A 15,986-nucleotide genomic window follows, 5' to 3' on the forward strand; every position below is an offset into this window, starting at 1 on the left:
CAAAGCTCGACTTGTGGCCAAGGGATACTCCCAAGTCGAAGGTTTGGATTTCGGTGAAACCTATGCACCCGTAGCTAGGCTTGAGTCAATTCAAATATTATTGGCCTATGCTACTTACCATGGCTTTAAGCTTTATCAAATGGACGTGAAGAGTGCCTTCCTCAATGGACCAATCAAGGAAGAGATCTATGTTGAGCAACCTCCCGGCTTTGAAGACAGTGAGCATCCTAACCATGTCTATAAGCTCTCTAAGGCGCTTTATGGGCTCAAGCAAGCCCCAAGAGCATGGTATGAATGCCTTAGAGATTTCCTTATTGCTAATGGCTTCAAAGTCGGTAAAGCTGATCCTACTCTATTCACTAAAACTCTTGAAAATGATTTGTTTGTATGCCAAATTTATGTTGATGATATCATATTTGGGTCTACTAACGAGTCTACTTGTGAGGAATTTAGTAGGATCATGACACAAAAGTTCGAGATGTCTATGATGGGGGAGTTGAAGTATTTTCTAGGATTCCAAGTCAAACAACTCCAAGAGGGCACCTTCATGAGCCAAACGAAGTACACTCAAGACATTCTAACCAAGTTTGGGATGAAGGATGCCAAGCCCATCAAGACACCCATGGGAACCAATGGGCATCTCGACCTCGACACGGGAGGTAAGTCCGTGGATCAAAAGGTATACCGGTCGATGATAGGTTCATTACTTTATCTTTATGCATCTCGACCGGATATTATGCTTTCCGTATGCATGTGTGCAAGATTCCAAGCCGACCCTAAGGAAGCTCACCTTACGGCCGTAAAACGAATCTTGAGATATTTGGCTTATACTCCTAAGTTTGGGCTTTGGTATCCTAGGGGATCCACTTTTGATTTAATTGCTTATTCGGATGCCGATTGGGCGGGGTGCAAAATCAATAGGAAGAGCACATCGGGGACTTGCCAGTTCTTGGGAAGATCCTTGGTGTCTTGGGCTTCAAAGAAGCAAAATTCGGTTGCTCTTTCCACCGCCGAAGCCGAGTATATTGCCGCAGGCCATTGTTGCGCGCAATTACTTTGGATGAGGCAAACCCTGCGGGACTACGGTTACAAACTAACCAAAGTCCCTTTGCTATGTGATAATGAGAGTGCAATCAAAATGGCCGACAATCCCGTTGAGCATAGCCGCACTAAGCACATAGCTATTCGGTATCATTTTCTTAGGGATCACCAACAAAAGGGAGATATCGAGATTTCTTACATTAATACTAAAGATCAATTAGCCGATATCTTTACCAAGCCTCTTGATGAACAATCTTTTAACAAACTTAGGCATGAGCTCAATATTCTTGATTCTAGGAACTTCTTTTGTTAAATTGCACACATTGCTCTTCTACATACCTTTGATCATGTCTCTTTCATATGCTATGACTAATGTGTTTTCCAGTCTATTTCAAACCAAGTCATAGGTGTATTGAAAGGGAATTGGAGTCTTCGGCGAAAACAAAGGCTTCCACTACGTAACTCATTCTTCGCCGTCGCCCCAAACAACTCTCCGTTCTAGGGGGAGAAAACAAGAGAATTCAAAGCAAAAGGACTTCGTCTTTGGGGGAGAGAGTAAGCCCAAAGCAAAAGGACTTCGTCTTTGGTATACTCTTAACTCATTTATTTATGACCAAAGGGGAAGAGTGCACTTCGAGGGCTCTAATAATTCCGTTTTTGGCGATTCATGCCAAAGGGGGAGAAAGTAAGAGCCCAAAGCAAAAGGACCGCACCACCACCAATTTCAAAAAACTTAAGTGTTGAATATTTTCAATTGATACCCTATTGTGTTCAAAAGGGGGAGAAAGTATTTCAAAATAAAATATCAAAACCCTCTTGAACACTAAGAGGAGAATCTCTTTTAGGGGGAGTTTTATTCAAGTCAAAGGAAAAGCATTTAAAACAGGGGGAGAAAATTTCAAATCTTAACAATGCTTTGCAAAATCTTATTCATTTACCTTTGACTATTTGCAAAAGAACCTTGAAAAGTATTTACAAAATAGTTTGCAAAAACAAAACATGTGGTGCAAGCGTGGTCCAAAATGTTATATAAGAAAGAAACAATCCATGCATATCTAGTAAGTATTTTTATTGGCTCCATTCCAAGCAACCTTTGCACTTACATTATGCAAACTAGTTCAATTATACACCTCTATATTTGTTTTGGTTTGTGTTGGCATCAATCACCAAAAAGGGGGAGATTGAAAGGGAATTAGGCTTACACCTAGTCCCTAATTAATTTTGGTGGTTGAATTGCCCAACACAAACATTTGGACTAACTAAGTTTGCCCAAGTGTATAGATTACACAGGTGTAAAAGGTTCACTCTCAGCCAATAAAAAGATCAAGTTTTGGATTCAACAAAGGAGCAAAGTGGGAACCGAAGGCACCTCTGGTCTGGGAGCACCAGACTGTCCGGTGTACACCGGACAGTGTCCGGTGCACCACCGGACAGTGTCCGGTGCACCAGAGGACTCCAGCTCAAACTCGCCATCTTCGGGAATTTCCAGAGGCACTCGCGCTATAATTCACCGGACTGTCCGGTGTACACCGGACAGTGTCCGGTGCGCCAAGGAAGAGCGGCCTCAGGAACTCGCCAGCTTCGGGAAACTCCAACGGCTAGTCCGCTATAATTCACCGGACTGTCCGGTGTGCACCGGACTGTCCGGTGCAACTCCGGAGCAACGACTATCTCCGCGCCAACGGCTACCTGCAGCGCAATTAATGCGCGCTCTGCGCGCACAGAAGTCAGGCACGCCCATACTGGCACACCGGACAATGAACAGGAGCTGTCCGGTGTGCACCGGACACCCAGGCGGGCCCACAAGTCAGAAGCTCCAACGGCTAGAATCCAACGGCAGTGATGACGTGGCAGGGGGCACCGGACTGTCCGGTGTGCACCGGACTGTCCGGTGTGCCATCGAACAGACAGCCTCCCAACGGCCACATTTGGTGGTTGGGGCTATAAATACCCCAACCACCCCACCATTCATTGCATGCATCCAAGTTTTCCACTTCCCAACTACTACAAGAGCTCTAGCATTCAATTCTAGACACTCCAAAGAGATCAAATCCTCTCCAATTCCACTCAAGCCTTTAGTGACTAGCGAGAGAGATTTGCCGTGTTCCTTTTGAGCTCTTGCGCTTGGATCGCTTTCTTTCTTTCTCACTTGCTCTTGTGATCAAAACTCAATTGTAACCAAGGCAAGAGGCACCAATTGTGTGGTGGCCCTTGCGGGGAAGTTTTGTTCCCGTTTGATTGAGAAGAAGAAAAGCTCACTCGGTCCGAGGGACCGTTTGAGAGAGGGAAGGGTTGAAAGAGACCCGACCTTTGTGGCCTCCTCAACGGGAGTAGGTTTGCGAGAACCGAACCTCGGTAAAACAAATCCACGTGTCTCACTTACTTATTCGCTTGCGATTTGTTTTGCGCCCTCTCTCGCGGACTCGTTTATATTTCTAACGCTAACCCGGCTTGTAGTTGTGTTTATATTTGTAAATTTCAGTTTCGCCCTATTCACCCCTCCCTCTAGGCGACTTTCAGTACCACAGGTGTCCACATTAGGTTCTTAATAGAGAAGCAGAGATATAGATTATAGATTCAGGTCTTTGGAAACACTGACAACTGTTTATGTCTTAGTTTATATAAATTAGATTTCTAGTTTCTTAAAAACCAAGAAGCTGATTTATTCTAGCTAAAAGATAAAAATCAGTTTCTTAAAAAATGGATTGATTCTAAACAGGATTTTTTTTGGACCGCTTTTAACCTATCATACATGATACTAGATTAAAACTTAGTCCACTAATTATCTCAATTATCAAAACCAAACATGATTTTTTGGTCTCTTCAATGTAGAGCTTTCAACGTGGCATTGGAATTGAACAATAGATGAGAACATGTTCTCAATTATGTCCGAAAGGATCCAACTTATAAAACATATGGTAGCTAGATGTTAAAAAGAAAAGACACGTGGTTAGACTAAACATTTTTTTTTCAAAAAACAACTATTCATTGAAGGATATTGTTGGAGGGGAAATCCTCCGGCCGGGTGAAGGAACACACCCGCCCTGGTCCTATGATGAAGAGAGTTTATAGAGTTTTGCGTGACCGAGTAGATGAACTGAAAAACACGAGGATTTAGAGTGGTTCAGGCCACCAGAGCGTAATACATTATATCCACTGGGAGTTGTATTGCTTGATAGACTGAGTGTCGTGGGTCTGAATGTGTTTCTACCCCCTCTGCATTGCAAGTGCCCTCCCTTTTATAGTCCAAGGGCACATTACAAGGGAGCTAGGCCCCGACATGTGAGCCCAGGAGTATTTACAATATGGAACGTGAAGCGCCGGATAGAGCTCGTAACGCTAGATCTTCCTAAGCGCGCATCCCTTCTTGGTTGTCGTGTAAACTTCTGACGTCATATCCTCCTATCTCGTAATCGGAGCATAGGCGTAGCCTTTGGTGTAGGTTGTGGTGTAGCCTTATTGAAAGGGAAATACTCTCAATATTTCCTATAATCGATTTTGGTGTTTGACGACCATCACAAACCTTGTGGACTAACCAGTTTGCCTAGTTGATCATTCCACAGGTGCATAAGATCATCTACAACTATTCTAAATCGACTGTCCGGAATCTAGACAGGAGAAGCTTTTTGGAAAAACAGACTAAGCGCGGACCGTTCGGGCCATTGCGGCGGACCGTCCGCGACACTAGGGTGAGCCTCGGACATAACCAATGCAAAAACACAAGTTTACATTACGGACCGTCCGATGGAAAAGAAAGCACCGTCTGAGACCAAGCGCGGACCGTTCGGTCGGTGAAAACCAGAAAACCCGAAGGTGACGGGTTCGGTAAAATGTATTTTTAGCGTCCTCGCGGATCGTCCGGGGTGCACGACCGGACCGTCCGCGACTGCCTTTATCTGACATCTGACGACGCATTAAATGCAAAATAGCCGTTGATATAGCTGTTACTGCTGACCGTTGCGTTTTCAGCCGTTGATGTGCAGGGGCGGACCGTCCGGACCAGGGGCGCAGACCGTCCGCAGTCGGCAGAAAAGGAGCAACGGCTAGGAAGTTGTTGGGGGCTATAAATACAACCCCAACCACCTCCATTCACTTCATCCAAGCATTCCAACCTTTCACATTCAATACAAGAGCTAGCAATTCATTCCAAGACACAATCAAAGCTTCCAATCTCTCCAAGTTCCACAATTGAGATAAGTGATCCTAAAGCGTCCCGATCCTTTGGGACTCAAATGTGATACAATTACTAGTCCCAGGAGGCTAGTAACCACATTCATTACTTCAAATGGTTACAGAGTCTGAATAATGTTATTACAATACCAGGGATACAAGCTCGAAAGTGAGCCGAAAAACATAAAGCGCAGTGGAAGATAAAATAGCCCAGGCCACAGGCAGAACTGGGTGAAGACACAGCCCCATCAATCAAGCATAGCAGAAAAGAAGTCTTCAGCTGCTGAAAAACATAAATAAATCTGGGTGAATACACTAGGTATTCCGCAAGCCCACCCGGCTCCCGTAAAGAGAAAGTGACCTATATAGTACATGCTTTATATGGTGGAGTTGAAGTCACTAATACTTTTTCATAGAAAGGCGGTACTCAATGTTTAGGGTTTTCCCAAGACAATAGAAGTAACACTTGCTTGACCACCACTGAGCTTCCCGCTCCCGTGGTACCATTTTCTTTCCAGAACATACACACGCATTTCCCTGTTCCCAGTTGTAGTAGAAACACTAATTGTCATACCATACCAGACTCGTCCATACCAGTGGACATGGACTATTCGAATAGGTTTAGACTCTGCGCAGAGGTGTACACTTTACCCACTAGTCCGGCACTGCGATCTCATGGCCAATGAGACCCGAATCCGAAACTCTTTCCTTCCTTGTACGTCTGAACCTTAACGGTTATACCGGAAGGAGTCAGGCCACCACCATGTCCAAACCGGACAAAACATTCCCCCTCCTTATCCTCCCGGTGCTACCCCAGCCTTCATAACCCTGGGGTGGGACCGTACGAGTTCAGATTGAGTGGCTGCCCACACAGCCTCGAGTGGTTGTACTTTTTGAGAGTACAGGTAATGAAAGATGACAAACCGGTCCTTATATGAGAGGACGATCCTTCTGCTCACGCCTAAACCAGCTGAGCCAACACCTTAGGCCCTCCCCTAAACCAGGGAGACCCTGATCATCCTACTTCACCAGGTGATGAGGGTGAGTACCCTTCATCGCACTCTTTTGGAAAACATTTCACTTATACCTCTTTTTACTTGTCCCATATCTTTTAATCGAAGTAATAGTTAATGCGGGCTCTCTCATGCTTACCATGCAATTCGATTCTCGTCCCATAATCCAGGCTTAGGCAGTGGTAGAGAGAAATAGGTAATTAATGCATCAAGGGAAAGATGGACTTGCCTTCGTCGAAGCTTTCCTGGCACAAAAGGTTAATCTCGGAGGGGTCGGGTTCCTGCCCTTCTTCCGGAGCTAAGAGTTCCGGAGGATCGGATCCCTCTTCCGCTAATTAAACAAGACAATAACAATACATCAAACATAGTGACCTTGGTGGGGTGTGCAAATTATTATACTTTATTATTTTTGTGCCCTAATAATTTATTTAGACAATTTTTGGTGCATAAAATATTAGTATCTAAATATATATGTGAAAATGGGAAAGGAAAATAGGAAAAAGAAAAAGAAAAGGGATTCTCCATTCAACCGGGACGGGAGGGGATTTTGGCCCACAAGGCGTGCGGGCGCGCTTTGCGGCCCAAACGGCCCAGCAGCGAGTGGACGACAGCGGGGACGGCGCCGTAGCGCGGGCCCACCAGCCAGGGAGAGAGGGGGGGCTGACGGCGCTACTGGTAACGGAGGTGAAAGGGAATTAGGCTTACACCTAGTTCCTAAATAGTTTTGGTGGTTGAATTGCCCAACACAAATTGTTGGACTAACTAGTTTGCTCTAGATTATATGTTCTACAGGTGCCAAAGGTTCATCTACAACTATACGAAATCGACTGTCCGGAATACCGTAGATTATTCCGGACAGGAGAAGCTTTTTGGAAAAACAGGCCAAGCGCGGACCGTCCGGGCCCTTGCGGCGGACCGTCCGCGACAGAAGAATAACCCTCGGACAGAACCAATGCAAAAATACAAGTTTCCATTACGGACTGTCCGGAAGAAAAGCAAAGACCGTCCGAGCCCTCGGGCGGACCGTCCGGCCTCTGGCGCGGACCGTCCGGTCGGTAAGAAACCGAAAAACCCGAAGGTGACGGGTTCAGAGAAATGAATTATAGGGAGCCTCGCGGACCATCCGGGTGCACGACCGGACCGTCCGCGACTGGCTCTGTCTGACATCTGACGACGCATTAAATGCAATATAGCCGTTGATATAGCCGTTACTGCTGACCGTTGCATTTTCAGCCGTTGATCTTCAAGGGCGGACCGTCCGCACCAGGAGGGCGGACCGTCCGCGCTCAGCAGAATGGCCCAACGGCTAGGAAGTGGTTGGTGGCTATAAATACCACCCCAACCACCTCCATTCATCACATCCAAGCATTCCAACCTTCAACATTCAATACAAGAGCTAGCAATCCATTCCAAGACACATTCAAAGCCTCCATCTCTCCAAGTTTCACTATTGAGAAAAGAGATCATTAGTGATTAGTGGCTTGAGAGAGAAAGTGATCCGTGTGTCATTTGTCGCTCTTGTTGCTTGGCTTTTTAATCGTGCTTTCTTGATTCTTTCATTGCGATCAAACTCACTTGTAATTGAGGCAAGAGACACCAATCTTGTGGTGATCCTTGTAGGAACTTTGTGTTCCAAGTGATTGAGAAAAGAAAGCTCACTCGGTCCGAGGGACCGTTTGAGAGAGGGAAGGGTTGAAAGAGACCCGGCCTTTGTGGCCTCCTCAACGGGGAGTAGGTTTGCAAGAACCGAACCTCGGTAAAACAAATCCGCGTGTCACACTCTCCATTTGGTTGTGATTTGTTTTCCACCCTCTCTCGCGGACTCATTTCTTTATTACTAACGCTAACCCGGCTTGTAGTTGTGTTTATATTTGTAAATTTCAGTTTCGCCCTATTCACCCCCCCCTCTAGGCGATTATCAATTGGTATCAGAGCCCGGTGCTTCATTAGAGCCTAACCGCTCGAAGTGATGTCGGGAGATCACGCCAAGAAGGAGATGGAGACCGGCGAAAAGCCCACTACAAGCCACGGGAGCACTTCATCGGAAGAGTCCCGCACCAAGAGGAGGGAAAAGAAGAAGAGCTCCTCCAACAAAGGGAAGGAGAAGAAATCTTCTTCTCACCACAAAGAGAAGAAGGAAAAATCTTCTTCCCACAAGCCGCATCGAAGCGGAGATAAGCAAAAGAGGATGAGGAAAGTGGTCTACTACGAGACTGACACTTCATCAACATCAACCTCCGACTCCGATGCACCCTCCGTAACTTCTAAACGCCAAGAGCGTAAGAAGTTTAGTAAGATCCCCCTACACTACTCTCGTACATCTAGACATACTCCATTACTTTCCGTTCCATTAGGCAAACCGCCAACTTTTGACGGTGAAGATTATGCTAGGTGGAGTGATTTAATGAAATTTCATCTAACCTCACTCCACAAAAGTATATGGAATGTTGTTGAGTATGGTGCACAGGTACCATCGGTAGGGGATAAAGACTATGACGAGGATGAGGTGGCCCAAATCGAGCACTTCAACTCTCAAGCGACAACGATACTCCTCGCCTCTTTAAGTAGAGAGGAGTATAACAAAGTGCAAGGGTTGAAGAGCGCCAAGGAAGTTTGGGATGTGCTCAAAACCGCGCACGAGGGAGACGAGCTCACCAAGATCACCAAGCGGGAAACGATCGAGGGGGAGCTCGGTCGGTTCCGGCTTCGCAAAGGGGAGGAGCCACAACACATGTACAACCGGCTCAAGACCTTGGTGAACCAAGTGCGCAACCTCGGGAGCGTAAAGTGGGACGACCACGAAATGGTTAAGGTTATTCTAAGATCTCTTATTTTTCTTAACCCTACTCAAGTTCAATTAATTCGTGGTAATCCAAGATATACTAAAATGACCCCCGAGGAAGTAATCGGGCATTTTGTAAGTTTTGAGTGCATGATCGAAGGCTCGAGGAAGATCAACGAGCTTGATGATCCATCTACATCCGAAGCTCAACCCGTCGCATTCAAGGCGACGGAAGAAAAGAAGGAGGAGTCAACATCAAGTAGACAACCAATTGACGCCTCCAAGCTTGACAATGAGGAGATGGCGCTCGTCATCAAAAGCTTCCGCCAAATCCTCAAACAAAGGAGGGGGAAAGACTACAAGTCCCGCTCCAAGAAAGTTTGCTACAAATGTGGTAAGCCCGGTCATTTTATTGCTAAATGTCCTATATCAAGTGACAGTGACCGAGGCGACGACAAGAAGGGGAGAAGAAAGGAGAAGAAGAGATACTACAAGAAGAAGGGCGGCGATGCCCATGTTTGTCGAGAGTGGGACTCCGACGAAAGCTCAAGCGACTCCTCCGACAACGAGGACGCCGCCAACATCGCCGTCACCAAGGGACTTCTCTTCCCCAACGTCGGCCACAAGTGCCTCATGGCAAAGGACGACAAAAGGAAGAAGGTAAAATCAAGATCCTCCACTAAATATGAAACGTCTAGTGATGAAAATGCTAGTGATGATGAGGATAACTTGCGTACTCTTTTTGCCAATCTTAACATGGAACAAAAGGAAAAATTAAATGAATTAATTAGTGCTATTCATGAAAAGGATGACCTTTTGGATTCCCAAGAGGATTGTCTAATTAAAGAAAACAAGAAACATGTTAAGGTTAAAAAGGCTTATGCTCTAGAAGTAGAAAAATGTGAAAAATTATCTAGTGAGCTAAGCACTTGCCGTGAGATGATTGACAACCTTAGACATGATAATGCTAGTTTAAATGCTAAGGTTGATTCACATGTTTGTAATGTTTCAATTTCCAATCCTAAAGATAATAATGATGATTTGCTTGCTAGGATTGAAGAATTGAACATTTCTCTTGCTAGCCTTAGAATAGAAAATGAAAATTTAATTGCTAAGGCTAAAGAACTAGATGTTTGCAATACTACTATTTCCAATCTTAGAGATAAAAATGATATTCTTCATGCTAAGATTGTTGAACTTAATTCTTGCAAACCCTCTACATCTATTGTTGAGCATGTGTCTATTTGTACTAGATGTAGAGATGTTGATGTTAATGCTATTCATGATCATATGGCTTTAATTAAACAACAAAATGATCATATAGCAAAACTAGATGCTAAAATTGCCGAGCACAACTTAGATAATGAGAAATTTAAATTTGCTCGTAGCATGCTTTATAATGGGAGACGCCCGAGCATCAAGGATGGCATTGGCTTCCAAAGGGGAGACAATGTCAAAATTGGTGCCCCTCCTAAAAGATTGTCCAACTTTGTTAAGGGCAAGGCTCCCATGCCTCAAGATAACGAGGGTTACATTTTATACCCTGCCGGTTATCCTGAGGACAAAATTAGGAGAATTCATTCTAGGAAGTCTCACTCTGGCCCTAATCATGCTTTCATGTATAAGGGTGAGGCATCTAGCTCTAGGCAACCAACCCGTGCTAAGTTGCCTAGAAAGAAAACTCCTAGTGCATCAAATGATCATAACATTTCATTTAAAACTTTTGATGCATCTTATGTTTTAACTAACAAATCCGGCAAGGTAGTTGCCAAATATGTTGGGGGCAAGCACAAGGGCTCCAAGACTTGTGTTTGGGTACCCAAAGTTCTTGTGTCTAATGCCAAAGGACCCAAAACCATTTGGGTACCTAAAATCAAGAACTAAACTTGTTTTGTAGGTTTATGCATCCGGGGGCTCAAGTTGGATACTCGACAGCGGATGCACAAACCACATGACAGGGGAGAAGAAGATGTTCTCCTCATATGAGAAAAACCAAGATCCCCAACGAGCTATCACATTCGGGGATGGAAATCAAGGTTTGGTCAAAGGTCTTGGTAAAATAGCTATATCTCCTGACCATTCTATTTCCAATGTTTTTCTTGTAGATTCTTTAGATTACAATTTGCTTTCCGTTTCACAATTATGTCAAATGGGCTACAACTGTCTTTTTACTGATATTGGTGTCACTGTCTTTAGAAGAAGTGATGATTCAATAGCATTTAAGGGTGTGTTAGAGGGTCAGCTATACTTAGTAGATTTTGAAAGAGCTGAACTCGACACATGCTTAATTGCTAAGACTAACATGGGTTGGCTCTGGCATCGCCGACTAGCCCATGTTGGGATGAAGAATCTTCACAAACTTTTAAAGGGAGAACACATTTTAGGATTAACAAATGTTCATTTTGAGAAAGACAGGATTTGTAGCGCATGCCAAGCAGGGAAGCAAGTTGGCACTCATCATCCACATAAGAACATAATGACGACTGACAGGCCACTGGAGCTCCTACACATGGATCTATTCGGCCCGATAGCTTACATAAGCATCGGCGGGAGTAAGTACTGTCTAGTTATTGTGGATGATTATTCTCGCTTCACTTGGGTATTCTTTTTACAGGAAAAATCTCAAACCCAAGAGACCTTAAAGGGATTCTTAAGACGGGCTCAAAATGAGTTTGACTTAAGGATCAAGAAAATAAGAAGCGACAACGGGACGGAGTTCAAGAACTCTCAAATCGAAGGCTTCCTTGAGGAGGAGGGCATCAAGCATGAGTTCTCTTCTCCCTACACGCCACAGCAAAATGGTGTAGTGGAGAGAAAGAATAGAACTCTATTAGACATGGCAAGGACCATGCTTGATGAGTACAAGACTTCGGATCGGTTTTGGGCCGAGGCGGTCAACACCGCTTGCTACGCCATCAACCGGTTGTATCTACACCGAATCCTCAAGAAGACATCATATGAACTCCTAACCGGTAAAAAGCCCAACATTTCATATTTTAGAGTCTTTGGTAGCAAATGCTTTATTCTTGTTAAAAGAGGTAGAAAATCTAAATTTGCTCCTAAGACTGTAGAAGGCTTTTTACTTGGTTATGACTCAAACACAAGGGCATATAGGGTCTTTAACAAGTCCACTGGACTAGTTGAAGTCTCATGTGACGTTGTGTTTGATGAGACTAACGGCTCTCAAGTAGAGCAAGTTGATCTTGATGAGTTAGGTATTGAAGAGGTTCCATGCATCGCGCTAAGGAACATGTCCATTGGGGATGTGTGTCCTAAGGAATCCGAAGAGCCTCCAAATGCACAAGATCAACCATCCTCCTCCACGCAAGCATCTCCACCAACTCAAAATGAGGACGAAGCTCAAGTTGATGAAGAAGAAGATCAATCAAATGAGCCACCTCAAGATGACGGCATAGATCAAGGGGGAGATGCAAATGTTCAAGACAAGGAGGATGAAGAACAAAGGCCGCCACACCCAAGAGTCCACCAAGCAATACAACGAGATCACCCCGTCGACACCATCCTCGGCGACATTCATAAGGGGGTAACTACTCGATCTCGTGTTGCACATTTTTGTGAACATTACTCGTTTGTTTCCTCTATTGAGCCACACAGGGTAGAGGAAGCACTTCAAGATTCGGATTGGGTGGTGGCAATGCAAGAGGAGCTCAACAACTTCACTAGAAATGAGGTATGGCATTTAGTTCCACGTCCTAACCAAAATGTTGTAGGAACCAAATGGGTCTTCCGCAACAAGCAAGATGAGCATGGTATGGTGACAAGGAACAAAGCCCGACTTGTGGCCAAGGGATACTCCCAAGTCGAAGGTTTGGATTTCGGTGAAACCTATGCACCCGTAGCTAGGCTTGAGTCAATTCGCATATTATTAGCCTATGCTACTTACCATGGCTTTAAGCTTTATCAAATGGACATGAAAAGTGCCTTCCTCAATGGACCGATCAAGGAAGAGGTCTATGTTGAGCAACCTCCCGGCTTTGAAAACAGTGAGTATCCTAACCATGTCTATAAGCTCTCTAAGGCGCTTTATGGGCTCAAGCAAGCCCCAAGAGCATGGTATGAATGCCTTAGAGACTTTCTTATTGCTAATGGCTTCAAAGTTGGAAAGGCCGATCCTACACTCTTTACTAAAACTCTCGAAAAAGACTTGTTTGTATGCCAAATCTATGTTGATGATATCATATTTGGGTCTACTAACGAATCTACTTGTGAGGAATTTAGTAGGATCATGACACAGAAGTTCGAGATGTCTATGATGGGGGAGTTGAAGTATTTTCTAGGATTCCAAGTCAAGCAACTCCAAGAGGGCACCTTCATTAGCCAAACAAAGTACACTCAAGACATTCTAACCAAGTTTGGAATGAAGGATGCCAAGCCCATCAAGACACCCATGGGAACTAATGGGCATCTCGACCTCGACACGGGAGGTAAGTCCGTGGATCAAAAGGTATACCGGTCAATGATAGGTTCTTTGCTATATTTATGTGCATCTCGACCGGATATTATGCTTTCCGTATGCATGTGTGCAAGATTCCAAGCCGACCCTAAGGAAGCTCACCTTACGGCCGTGAAACGAATCTTGAGATATTTGGCTTATACTCCTAAGTTTGGGCTTTGGTATCCTAGGGGATCCACATTTGATTTGATTGGTTATTCGGATGCCGATTGGGCGGGGTGTAAAATCAATAGAAAGAGCACATCGGGGACTTGCCAGTTCTTGGGAAGATCCTTGGTGTCTTGGGCTTCAAAGAAGCAAAATTCAGTCGCTCTTTCCACCGCCGAAGCCGAGTATATTGCCGCAGGCCATTGTTGCGCGCAATTGCTTTGGATGAGGCAAACCCTGCGGGACTACGGTTACAAATTAACCAAAGTCCCTTTGCTATGTGATAATGAGAGTGCAATCAAAATGGCCGACAATCCCGTCGAGCATAGCCGCACTAAGCACATAGCCATTCGGTATCATTTTCTTAGGGATCACCAACAAAAGGGAGATATCGAGATTTCTTACATTAATACTAAAGATCAATTAGCCGATATCTTTACCAAGCCGCTTGATGAACAATCTTTTACCAAACTTAGGCATGAGCTCAATATTCTTGATTCCCGCAATTTCTTTTGCTAGATTGCACACATAGCACATTTATATACCTTTGCTCATATCTCTTTATATGCTATGACTAATGTGTTTTCAAGTCTATCTCAAACCAAGTCATAGGTATATTGAAAGGGAATTGGAGTCTTCGGCGAAGACAAAGGCTTCCACTCCGTAACTCAACCTTCGCCGTCGCTCCAAGCCACTCTCCATCCTTGGGGGAGAGAGCAAAAGGACTTCGTCTTTGGTATAATCCTAACTCACTTATTTATGACCAAAGGGGAAGAAAGTACTTCTAGGGCTCTAATAATTCCGTTTTTGGCGATTCATGCCAAAGGGGGAGAAAGTATGAGCCCAAAGCAAAAAGGACCGCACCACCACCAATTTCAAAAACTTCATGTTTTCAAGTTTTCAAAAGAATTTTATCAATTGGTATCTTATTGTGTTCAAAAGGGGGGAGAAAGTAGTATTTCAAAGATGTTATATCAAAACCCTCTTGAACACTAAGAGGAGAATCTCATTTAGGGGGAGTTTTTGTTTAATCAAAGGAGAAGCAGGGGGAGAAAATTTCAAATCTTGAAAATGCTTTGCAAAATCCTATTCATTTACCTTTGACTATTTGCAAAAAGAACTTTGAAAAGGATTTACAAAATTGTTTGCAAAAACAAAACTTATGGTGCAAGCGTGGTCCAAAATGTTATATAAGAAAGAAACAATTCATGCATATTTTGCAAGTATTTATATTGGCTCAATTCCAAGCAACCTTTGCACTTACATTATGCAAACTAGTTCAATTATGCACTTCTATATTTGCTTTGGTTTGTGTTGGCATCAATCACCAAAAAGGGGGAGATTGAAAGGGAATTAGGCTTACACCTAGTTCCTAAATAGTTTTGGTGGTTGAATTGCCCAACACAAATTGTTGGACTAACTAGTTTGCTCTAGATTATATGTTCTACAGGTGCCAAAGGTTCATCTACAACTATACGAAATCGACTGTCCGGAATACCGTAGATTATTCCGGACAGGAGAAGCTTTTTGGAAAAACAGGCCAAGCGCGGACCGTCCGGGCCCTTGCGGCGGACCGTCCGCGACAGAAGAATAACCCTCGGACAGAACCAATGCAAAAATACAAGTTTCCATTACGGACTGTCCGGAAGAAAAGCAAAGACCGTCCGAGCCCTCGGGCGGACCGTCCGGCCTCTGGCGCGGACCGTCCGGTCGGTAAGAAACCGAAAAACCCGAAGGTGACGTGTTCAGAGAAATGAATTATAGGGAGCCTCGCGGACCGTCCGGGTGCACGACCGGACCGTCCGCGACTGGCTCTGTCTGACATCTGACGACGCATTAAATGCAATATAGCCGTTGATATAGCCGTTACTGCTGACCGTTGCATTTTCAGCCGTTGATCTTCAAGGGCGGACCGTCCGCACCAGGAGGGCGGACCGTCCGCGCTCAGCAGAATGGCCCAACGGCTAGGAAGTGGTTGGTGGCTATAAATACCACCCCAACCACCTCCATTCATCACATCCAAGCATTCCAACCTTCAACATTCAATACAAGAGCTAGCAATCCATTCCAAGACACATTCAAAGCCTCCATCTCTCCAAGTTTCACTATTGAGAAAAGAGATCATTAGTGATTAGTGGCTTGAGAGAGAAAGTGATCCGTGTGTCATTTGTCGCTCTTGTTGCTTGGCTTTTTAATCGTGCTTTCTTGATTCTTTCATTGCGATCAAACTCACTTGTAATTGAGGCAAGAGACACCAATCTTGTGGTGATCCTTGTAGGAACTTTGTGTTCCAAGTGATTGAGAAAAGAAAGCTCACTCGGTCCGAGGGACCGTTTGAGAGAGGGAAGGGTTGAAAGAG

This window comes from Zea mays, chromosome 5 (genome assembly GCF_902167145.1).
Source record: "Zea mays cultivar B73 chromosome 5, Zm-B73-REFERENCE-NAM-5.0, whole genome shotgun sequence".
Lineage (NCBI taxonomy): Eukaryota > Viridiplantae > Streptophyta > Magnoliopsida > Poales > Poaceae > Zea > Zea mays.